At 46.1% G+C, this 9,930-nt stretch overlaps 1 pseudogene; it reads left to right on the top strand.

Moving 5' to 3' along the window:
- Nucleotides 1-682: 682 nt before the first annotated feature.
- On the top strand, nucleotides 683-801 carry LOC133389778 (5S ribosomal RNA; annotated as a pseudogene).
- Nucleotides 802-9,930: the final 9,129 nt, after the last annotated feature.

Genomic DNA, 9,930 nt, shown 5'->3' with positions numbered 1-9,930 from the left:
GTGAGGGGAATAGGGCTTCTCCTAACAACTCTCAGCACCCTTCACAAATGACACTTCCCAGGATACTTTGGGGGAAGCCATGATTGTTAAAAATAGAATAAATGTCTGGTGTGGATGTGGCCAGTGACAGCTTCTGTTTAACTTTGGGTGGGAGACTACAGGTATCTGCTGTAGAATAAAAATGAAGGGAAAACCCCCCAAAATAATTATACTGTTAATAAGGTTGTCCTTTTGGAAAGGAAGGAACTTTCCCTCTGCCCAGTGCCCATCTACCCAATCTCTTTCTCTCCGTCCTCCTACTCCTCCCCCTCCCCCCTCCCTCTTCTTCTGTACCCCTACACTTCCTCCCCTCCTCCTCCACTCCCTACCCTAACATAGGAAAGAAACAAAGTAAGAACACTAAAAATCACACACAAAATGTAATTCTTCATCTTTGGAGATGCCGTCCTGATTGCAGGTGTTGCCACCACTTACCATATGCTTCTTCCAAGCTACACAGGAAGTGGATTGGATTGTGAAAAACCAACCCAATTTGTGTTTGCATATTTATAAATTTGAAGGGCAGTACAATATTTCAGAGAGGAGGTCAGGTCTCCTGCTCCCCTGGTGCATTCACTATAGCTGCCCAATTTCCCTGCTTTTAAAAGTCCAATAGAAATATATGTTTGGTATAGCTCATTCTTGCCACGGCCATATTATCCTGAACATGCCCAAACTCGTCTGATCTTGGAAGCTAAGCATGGTCAGGCCTGATTAGTACTTGGATGGGAGACCGCCTGGGAATACCGGGTGCTGTAGGCTTAGAGGAAGGCAATGGTAAACCACCTTTGAATACCTCTTACCATGAAAACCCTATGAATATATCCAAAAAAGATCCATAGGGTCGCCATATAACAACAACAACAGGTACGTTCTTAAATTGCGAGGTTTCTTTGCCTATTAGTGAATAATATCTGATACAAGCCTTCTCAGACAAGCCCTCTCAGTACCTTCATAACTGGTTCAGCACCACAGCGGTACTTGGTCTCAAAAGTATGTGTTTTGTGCAGTTCATTGGTGTCCAAAAGCAGCAAGCCCAGACACACACAGTACTTGAAATTTCAAAGTGTTTGCCTTCTGCTTGTTATTGACTAATACATCAAAAGAATACAATTGCTCTAATGATGTATCAATGTAATACATCACCACAACTACACTATCCCCATGTTGATGTATCACTCAATAATGTGAGAGCAGCTGGCAAAAGCAGCTAAAGAATCTGATGCTTTTGGTTTCATTATATTTATTTAATTTACTTAGTTAAGAATAGAAAGGAATGATGGTATCAGGCAGACAAGAAAGTCTGTACAATTCCCAATGACTTACACTTTCATTCTTGAAACTGGTACCTCTTCAGTGCCTTGATTAGACAGAGTGAAATGTCATGTAATCATGGCAGGAATGGTCCAGAAGTGGTCTTGGCTTCTATGTGCACTTTAGGGAAATTTTAAACTTATGTGACACCTCTTGGAGTCCTAAATGTGATTACAAATCAAGAGAGTATCTGGAAAGTCTGCTTGAAGTTAGTTACATTTTGAGAGTTGATGTAAAGATCTATGGCCAAACTAGAAATTGTATTCAACATGTGGCTATCATTGTTCATCAAAAGGGGTCACCATATGAACAAGAGGGAGTGCAGACATATTGCTGCCCCCACCCCCAAGGTTATATGGATTCCCCTCCCTGCAACATCAATGTGGTAGGTGTGGATATATGTGCGAGTGAAGTAAACTTTTATACTTCTACATGTATAACCTTCCCAGGCATTCCCTGAAGCTGTGTGACCAGGATTCCACCTGCCAAGGAAGTCTACTCACAGAGATCTACACATGTAGGGTTCACCTATGCAGATGCTCATGCCTAATATGTGAATAATGAGGATGTGGCAAGGGGAACCCTTTTGGCTTCAAGGGCTGTCTCATGATTGCATGGAGACCTCTTCGTGCGGGTAAGTCATCAAGAGGTTGTGGTCTACTAACATCTAGTTGAACTCACCTCACATAATGACTTCTCATATTTTCCTGCCCCTTTTCCTGAAGTAACCAGTGAAGTGGAATATGGGTGGAGATACACAGAGTGTTTCATGGAAGGAAGCAGCTAAATGTACTGTTGACATTTTTTGATACAATCAGTAGCAACCAGTTGAGTTGCACAGGTGCGGCTGTGTTGCTCTCCCAGCTTCCCAAAATTGCATCACTGCTAGTTACTGAGAGGGGAGGGGAGGGGCAAGGCAGATAGGACCTCAATACAGTTCAATGGAGTGGTGGAGCCTATCCAATACCCTTGTCCCCATTGCTGCCCCTCAGTAACCACCAGCAGCAACATGTGCTGTTGGGAAGCCAGGACAGCAATGCAGTCCCACCCATGCAGCTCTGATGGAGACAATCAAGTGTTTCATGTTTGGGCCCCCATCTCCTTTCTGAAGGATTTAAGCAGCTGGTTATGTAGTTGCTAAGGGAAGCAGATAAACTTTCCTGCACCTTCTAACTCAAGAGCTGCCGCTCACCTTATGGTTGCTCTGGGGATGCTACCCAAAATGTCTCCCTATGTTGTATCACCCTCAGCCATAACGTGTAAGAGTATTCACCAATAGGATTGTAACCATCACATTATGTCATAAGACTGGGAACATTGATAATAGACCTGATTGAGGTGGTTGGCAGTGGCCTCAACAACAACTTGTTCAAGGATGAATTGAGGGGGCACAGTGAATCCAGAAGTCCTCTCAAAAAATGGTCAGCCAGCATTGCAGAGTTGATGTGTTGATAGACTTGCACAGTGGTACATGGGGGGCAATATCTTCATTGCTAAATAGATGGGGATAAGATCCCAAAACAACAGACCAATGAAACTGCTAGAAATAGGTGTCATAATCATCATCAGAATAAATATGCTAGTGGAAAGTGCAGCAATCTTCATCTATATATCTCTGTTAGCAGTCAGATTATTTTTTAAAAAAAATGTTTACAGCTATGATCATGATTGTGTGCCAAATTGCTGTGATCAAAGTGACTCAGAATAGCAAGCTTGTTGTAAACTGAGAAACACACAGCTCAGAAGGACTTGGAGTTCATTCAAAGAGCAATCTAATCTAATATTGGTGTTAAGAAAGACAAATGCGGATCCACAAGAACAGGTACATCCAGTGATGCAGAATTCTGTTCTTGAAATGGGCAGTTATTTGAGACAACCCTGAGGCTCTTTCTCTAGCTGCTTCAATAATTTATTTGAGACATTAAACCTACTTATTCCCTAACTTGGGGCTTGATAAATTATCATGCTATCATGCAACCCACAAAGCAAGGTCACAACCCCACTGTGATATTATTCATAAATGTATTTATCACTGCAAGATTACCACCATATCCATCCCATTCATCCTCTTAGCTCTTTATCTTGGCAGGGTTTAGTCTGATATCAACCCTTAGCAGGCCATTGGTATCTGGCTGGGTGCTGCAGGAAACAGAAAGCTGGACTAGATCTAGTAGGGTTGTTCTTATGCTCTTTCTATTATACATCAAAAACTATGTGAAGACTAGCCATATTCTGTGCTTGGGAAGAATGGATAATATTGGTCTTCTGGTGACTGTGAGGAGTAAAGTAGTATTATACAACCACGAGAGTGGCTGTATACTATAGCCAGCATGGAGTTTTCACATTCCGCAATATTAAATGGAAAATATCCCCCATGCCATTCTGATGCTTCCCATAAGCTCATTTCAAAACAAAACCTTACAAATCTTATAGTCCTGAACTCAGAAACGCTTGCTTAAGAACCCTGTAAATTTTCATGGCGATACACAAAACAGTCAGAGAGAATCGAGAGTTGAAAGTCTAAAAAGAGAGAAAAAAACCCCAGAGCCCTTTTGGACTTTTTTCTTTGAGAGTTCTCATAATCTGTTGAAATTCATTAAAAATCAGCCATGTTCACAGAGTACCTGTAATCCTAATACTGACCTTGCCGCATACTCTGACCTTCATCTTCTGCAGTTTAAAAGTTAAAAAAATGCCTGGCTGATTTTTAATTAATTTAAGAAATTTTGGCTGGGACCCTATGATAACGTGGGGCATGCTCAGTAAGAACCAACTGTCAGAGTTCTAAAAGCCAGACTGACAGCTGCTGGGCTTGCCTAATCAGGGGGCCACACCCACACCAGACTTTGATTTCACTTGAGATAATCATGGCTTCCCCCAAAAAATCATGGGGAGTGTAGTTTGTGAAGGGTGCTGAGAGGAGACTGCTATTCCCCTGACAGAGCTCCAGTGGCCAGACTGGTTTAACAGTCAGCGACTCTGATTGAAGGTCTGTGAGAGGAACAGGATGTCTCCTAGCAACTCCAAAGTGAAATAAAGACCTGGTGTGGATGTGGCCAGGGGCAGCTTTGGTTTAGGAGACTACATGTGCCTGCTGTAGAATAAAAAGGTGGGGGAAACCCTGAAAAGCAATGATACTGTTCACAGTGTTTTCCTCCCTTCTGCCCAGTGCCCACCCACTCAATCTCCTCTCCTCCCCTCCCCTCCCCTCCCTAGTAAAACCACCTCTGAATACAGTTTACCATGAAATCCCTATTCATAGGTCAACATAAGTCAGGATTGACTTGAAGGCAGTCCATTTCCATTTTCAAACATGATTGCACTTATATAAAGTTAAAACCTTCCTCTTTTCCAAGGCATTTTAATCTAATTTTAATTTAGTTCTTAAGTTTGCTGTAATTGATTCTGATTTATTATTTTTATTTATGTTTTTGTTGTATTATATTATGGAATTTTATTGTTATATATTTGTATTCTTGTTGTACACCGCCCAGAGAGCTATGCTAGTGGGGCGGTATAAAAATTTAACAAATAAATAATAAATAAATAAATAAATAAATCCAATTGAACTCAAAAAGTATGCAAATGATCAAACCCACCATCCCTTCTCCTCCCTCCTATCCCCTCCCTCTTGCCCCTTCCCTCCCTCTTCCTTTGCCCCTCACTCCCCATCCCCTTCCAATCCCCTCCTTCCTTACAGAGAAAATAGATGCAGATGAGTTGGCTCAGCTATCTGGTGCCTTGCAGATGTTTTAGACTACCCTCTATCATCACTGACCATTGAACGTGCTATCTGGGATTGAAGCAATAGTGAATTGCATGGCAGGGTGCTTCTGCTCACCTGGCCTCTAGTCAATTGTGTCACTGCTGTTTACCAGGAGGTAGAGGGGAAGGGGTGAGATGGTAGGGAGGTTGGCATGGTGGAAACCACTGGCAGAGTGCTGCATTGGCTCTGCCTGATGGATTCCATTCCTATCTCTGAGGAGGGCTTGGTAGGCACATTTGCCCTGCACCAACCTCACTGCCACTTTTGCCTTCCCTCTCTACCTCTCAGTAAGCAGCAGTGACATGATCGGGCAGAGGTCAGGTGAGCAGGGGCACTTCACCACACTGTCCACTATTGGACTGATGGGAACTGGAGTTCAAAAAATCTAGAGGGTAGCTGGTTGGGGAAGTCTGATTTAGGGTAAAGACACACTTACTATTGTGATGGTTTCAGTGCTTCTGCACTTCCTTTCTGAAAATGAGGGCACACAACACTAGTCAAATCCTGCCCTTTTTTTTACTGTAAAATCTGGCGGGAGCAGCTTCAGTGCATTTTTTAAAAATTCATGTCGAAGAGATTTCACAACTGATTGGCAGAAAAACTCATTCTCCCTCCAGGTGTGGCCAATGGAAACGCTTTGCTGTAGGCAACTAGTGCATTCACAGCCTTAGATAGGAAAGAAACCCAAGCCAAATGCTATTAGGTTAAGATGGTACCCTCTATGATAACAAATGAATCTGGGGGTGGGTGAGGAGTTTTTCCCCTTTGAAATATATATTTAAAAACCACTCAGAACCTGAACAGAAAAACACAGAGTAGACCCACTGAAGTTAAGAGAGATTACTAATGAGGGAGGTCAGAATGAAGAGGATATTTTTGCCCATTCCAGCTTGCAGCCTGTCGCTTGCCTTGCAAGGAGGCACCTCCTTTTCCTCTTCCACAATCTGGCCTGCTGAGGAGGCTGTTGTTGCCCCCGGGGGGGGGGGTCCTCTCTTGCCTCCTCCATAGTTTGGAGGTGGGCGGGCATGGGGTGGATTAGTGGCAGATTAGCAGTGGGTGGATTTCACCCCTAAATCTGAGTAGGACTTAGTTGAATGCAACCCAAGTAAACGAACAAATTTACCACATATCTGAAAGAAACCTATTGGGGCTTTTACTGTAAGGATGTTTTCTTAGTCTGCCTTAGCTACACCTGCCCTGGGAGGAGGGGCATCACTGTCCTTAGCTTTGGGTACCAGGAGGCAGTGGTGGAAGGAAGTGCCACTGTCAGCACCATCCAAGCACAAAGTTCCTGAGTGGTTGATTGCCCCTGCTGCTATCAGCAATCAGCTCTGACATCTGTGTGACCATACACTCAGCAATGGTTTGCTTGCACCTCCACCGCAGCCTCCCAAAAGGTAAGGCCATAAAGATCCCTCCACCTTCTATCAGCATGCCATGGCTTCCACATGCATAGCTAGTGAAAAAGGTGTATACGATGCACATTTTTGTGCTTTATTTTCATCATTTTGTGTTTCTAATGTACATGCCTTTCTTTTTCAAACAGTTATTATTCCAGTTTAAATGTGTTTTACCTCGGGATTCAAGGGCCAGTATTCAGACTATAAAGGAGCTGCCTAACATATTCATACCTAAAGACAGGGGTGGGGAACCTTTGGCCCTCCAAATTTCATTGGACTACAACTCCCATCACCCCTGGCCATTGGGCATGCTGGCTGGGGCTGATGAGAGCTGGAATCCAACAACATCTGGAGGGCCACAGGTTCCTCACCCCTGCCTTACAGAAATAACTTCAGGCACTCATAAAGTGGGCTGGAAATAAGATTAGAACTCTGGGCAGGAAAAGAGATTAGGTTTTCTATACGCAAAGGGCATCTCTTTGCAGTTGATGGGTGAAATAAAACGCAGACACATCAGCTTGGGTTGAACAAGGGCCACTTTATTTAAATTACAGTAAAGAAAGAACCCCAATTTAAAGTGACCTGCAGAGGGAAACCTAGGTGCGGGAACTGTCTATAAGCAAGTAGCTTAGCACACAGCTCTCGGGTGACCAGCCCCTGCTGGGACAAGGGCAAGCCCATCTGCTTACCCTTTACCCTAGCCACACCTTGCAGGTGAGTAGGGGCGCCTTCCCACGTCATCCCCACCCCGGACCGTATAGCCCCTGGGTAGATGAGGATAAGTTGGCCCCAGAAGCAGCCCATATCCCGCTCTAGAGCCATAAAGCCCTGAGAGACAGGCCCTCCGGAACCGCCAATCACCTCCAAAGGTGCCTAAGGGGGGCACCTAGCTGTCCTTACCTATTTCCCTTCCCGCACCTTCCCGCCACAAAAGGGGGACAAATCTCTATTTAGTCCCCCTTTACCCCACTGCCGAGAAGCACCTCTCGCAGACATCTCTGCAGGTCTCCCAAAAATAAGTCATTACCTGCGTCTGACAGGTGAACGCCATCGGCCCTGTACAGTTCACCCTTCTGTTGCTGAATTTGGGGATGCGGAATGACCAACCCCCCGTGCCCAAGAAGAGCCAACTGAATCTGCCGGTTGACCTTCTTCCGTGCTCTATCCATTGCCGCTGGATCCTAAACATCACGCCACAACTGGCGTGGAAGCAGGTCTGACCACATCAGACGCACGCAAGGCCAACGCTGCCTTATCGCTTGCATGTCCTTACATGCCTGTACGCTGAGGGCCTTGCCCTTCATCAACCCAAGGTCATTACCACCCAGATGGATGACCAGCACTTTCGGAATTGTCTGCACCAAACCTTGCCGGAACAGAGCGGGTAGGAGCCCCTCCCAACGCATTTCTCGCCAGCCAAGCCACTGTACTGCAGCCCATCTACTGAGGCCCAACTGCGAGCCCATGCTCGACTTCGCTGCCCTCCGGGCTGCCCAGAAGATCATGCTGTGGCCGCATATAAGGATCTGCGTCTGCTCCGTCCCCGTCCAGCAACCTGCCAAAACAAATGAAAATTGTTAGGCTTCCGCATTCCCCGCGCTCTAGAAGGGGCGAATGTAGCCCTTATACGCGTCAGAGGACCATCGTCCCACGGCCTGTACTGTCGCCTGGGGAAAACCAAAACCTGCTGCCGTAGAAGCAGCTCCTATTCTAAATGAATGTGTTCCAAATTGTGAGGCATCATAACCCATCCTATGCAATGCTAGTTTTGTTAAGGCCCAAAATTGATAAATGGAAAGAGGGGCCATGTTCACATGCGTAAATAAATAGCCTTCGGCTGATCCCCTTGTTCTTAGGAAATCATTTAAAGCCCGTACTGGGCAGAGGTGAGGCTCTGATGATGGGGCCAAGCGCACCTGTCTCCCTTTATATTTTTGGTCCGTTTTAGACCATCTTAAAGTTACACAAGCACAGCCTCCTTCTATGGAGACATCCGAAAACTGGAGGGCACGTCGAGACGTGTCATGTTTAGAGCCAGCCACCACCTCACTGATCCGAAAGGGTCCAAAAAATAGCGTAAAGGCTACTGCCTGGAATAGCTTGGCCTCATAATTAGTGTTACAGACCGTTTTCCACTGGTGAACCATCCCTAATATCATGTCCAGTGAGAAAGGTCGATGGGAATCAGGTGGGCGGGGTGTTCCTTAGCCCATCCAGCCAACATTCGTCGGACCCTGAAGTCCTCGCTATGATCCAGAAAACCACCTGCCTTCGCTAAAAAGGCAAGCCCCGCCAGCTTACCTTGCAGCGTTCGGACTGACAGGCCTCGTTTCCTGCCATCCACCAGGAATTCAAGCAGGTGACTTACTGGAATAGGCCACTCTGGCGCATAGCCTTTGGAGGCCCAGAAGTCCTGCATGTCCCTACCTGCTCTCTGGTAACTGTTGAGCGTACTGGGGGCAATGGAAAGGCTTATGGCTCTCTCCGACTCTGCTCTCCAATCTCCCATAGCGCAGGGGGCACGGCTTCCGGCTGAGCCCTGGCCAGCGGCGCCAGCTGACGGAAACGTTCCATCTGGTTCCGTGACAGAGCATCAGCAACACCATTGTCAATGCCAGGAACATGCCGTGCCCGAAAAATAATATTAAAACGCAGTTACTGGAGAACAAAAGCCCGGACAAGACCCATAACCCTGGCATTCCTGGATGTGAGGGAATTGATAACATGTACTGTAGCCATGTTATCACACCAGAAGTGGACTGTGGAGTTCTGCAACTCCACAGCCCACAAATAGACTGCTGCCACTATAGGGAAAAATTCCAAAAAGGTCAGATCCTTGTCTAGACCCTCCTGAACCCATGTCTGTGGCCATTGTCCCTTACACCAGGAAGACCCAAAGACTACCCCAAAGCCATAACCCCCAGACGCATCAGAATGGACCTGTAGCTCAGCCTCCAGGAGTCAGTCCTGCCTCCAAAAGGATGTACCGTTAAAATCCTGCAGAAAGGAGGACCACACAGCCAGGTCGGCGCGTAAAGCCGATGTAACCCGAAATCGATGGTGGGGTCGTGAGAGCCCAACCATGGCCTCATATACACGCCTCAAAAATGCTCTGCCAGGCGCTATGACCCTGCACGCAAAGTTAAGATGCCCTGCTAGCTCCTGGAGGGTAGAGAGGAAAACTTTCTTCGCCCTTATAACTTCATTTATCCTGGTGTGGAGGGTTAGCAGCTTGTTTTGGGGTAGCCTACAGCATTGCTGCTCAGAATCAATTTCGATGCCTAAAAAAGTCAGAACTGGAGCAGGTCCCTCCGTCTTTCTATGGCTAAAGGAACCCCGAGTTCTTCGGTCAAATCCTGAAACTGGGCCATTAGGTGTAGGCATTCGCCTGTACCAGCCCCACCCGCAAAT

The sequence above is a fragment of the Rhineura floridana genome, chromosome 7 (assembly GCF_030035675.1).
Source record: "Rhineura floridana isolate rRhiFlo1 chromosome 7, rRhiFlo1.hap2, whole genome shotgun sequence".
Lineage (NCBI taxonomy): Eukaryota > Metazoa > Chordata > Lepidosauria > Squamata > Rhineuridae > Rhineura > Rhineura floridana.
Note: the sequence above shows the minus strand (reverse complement) of the source record. Positions and strands in the feature narration are given on the sequence as shown.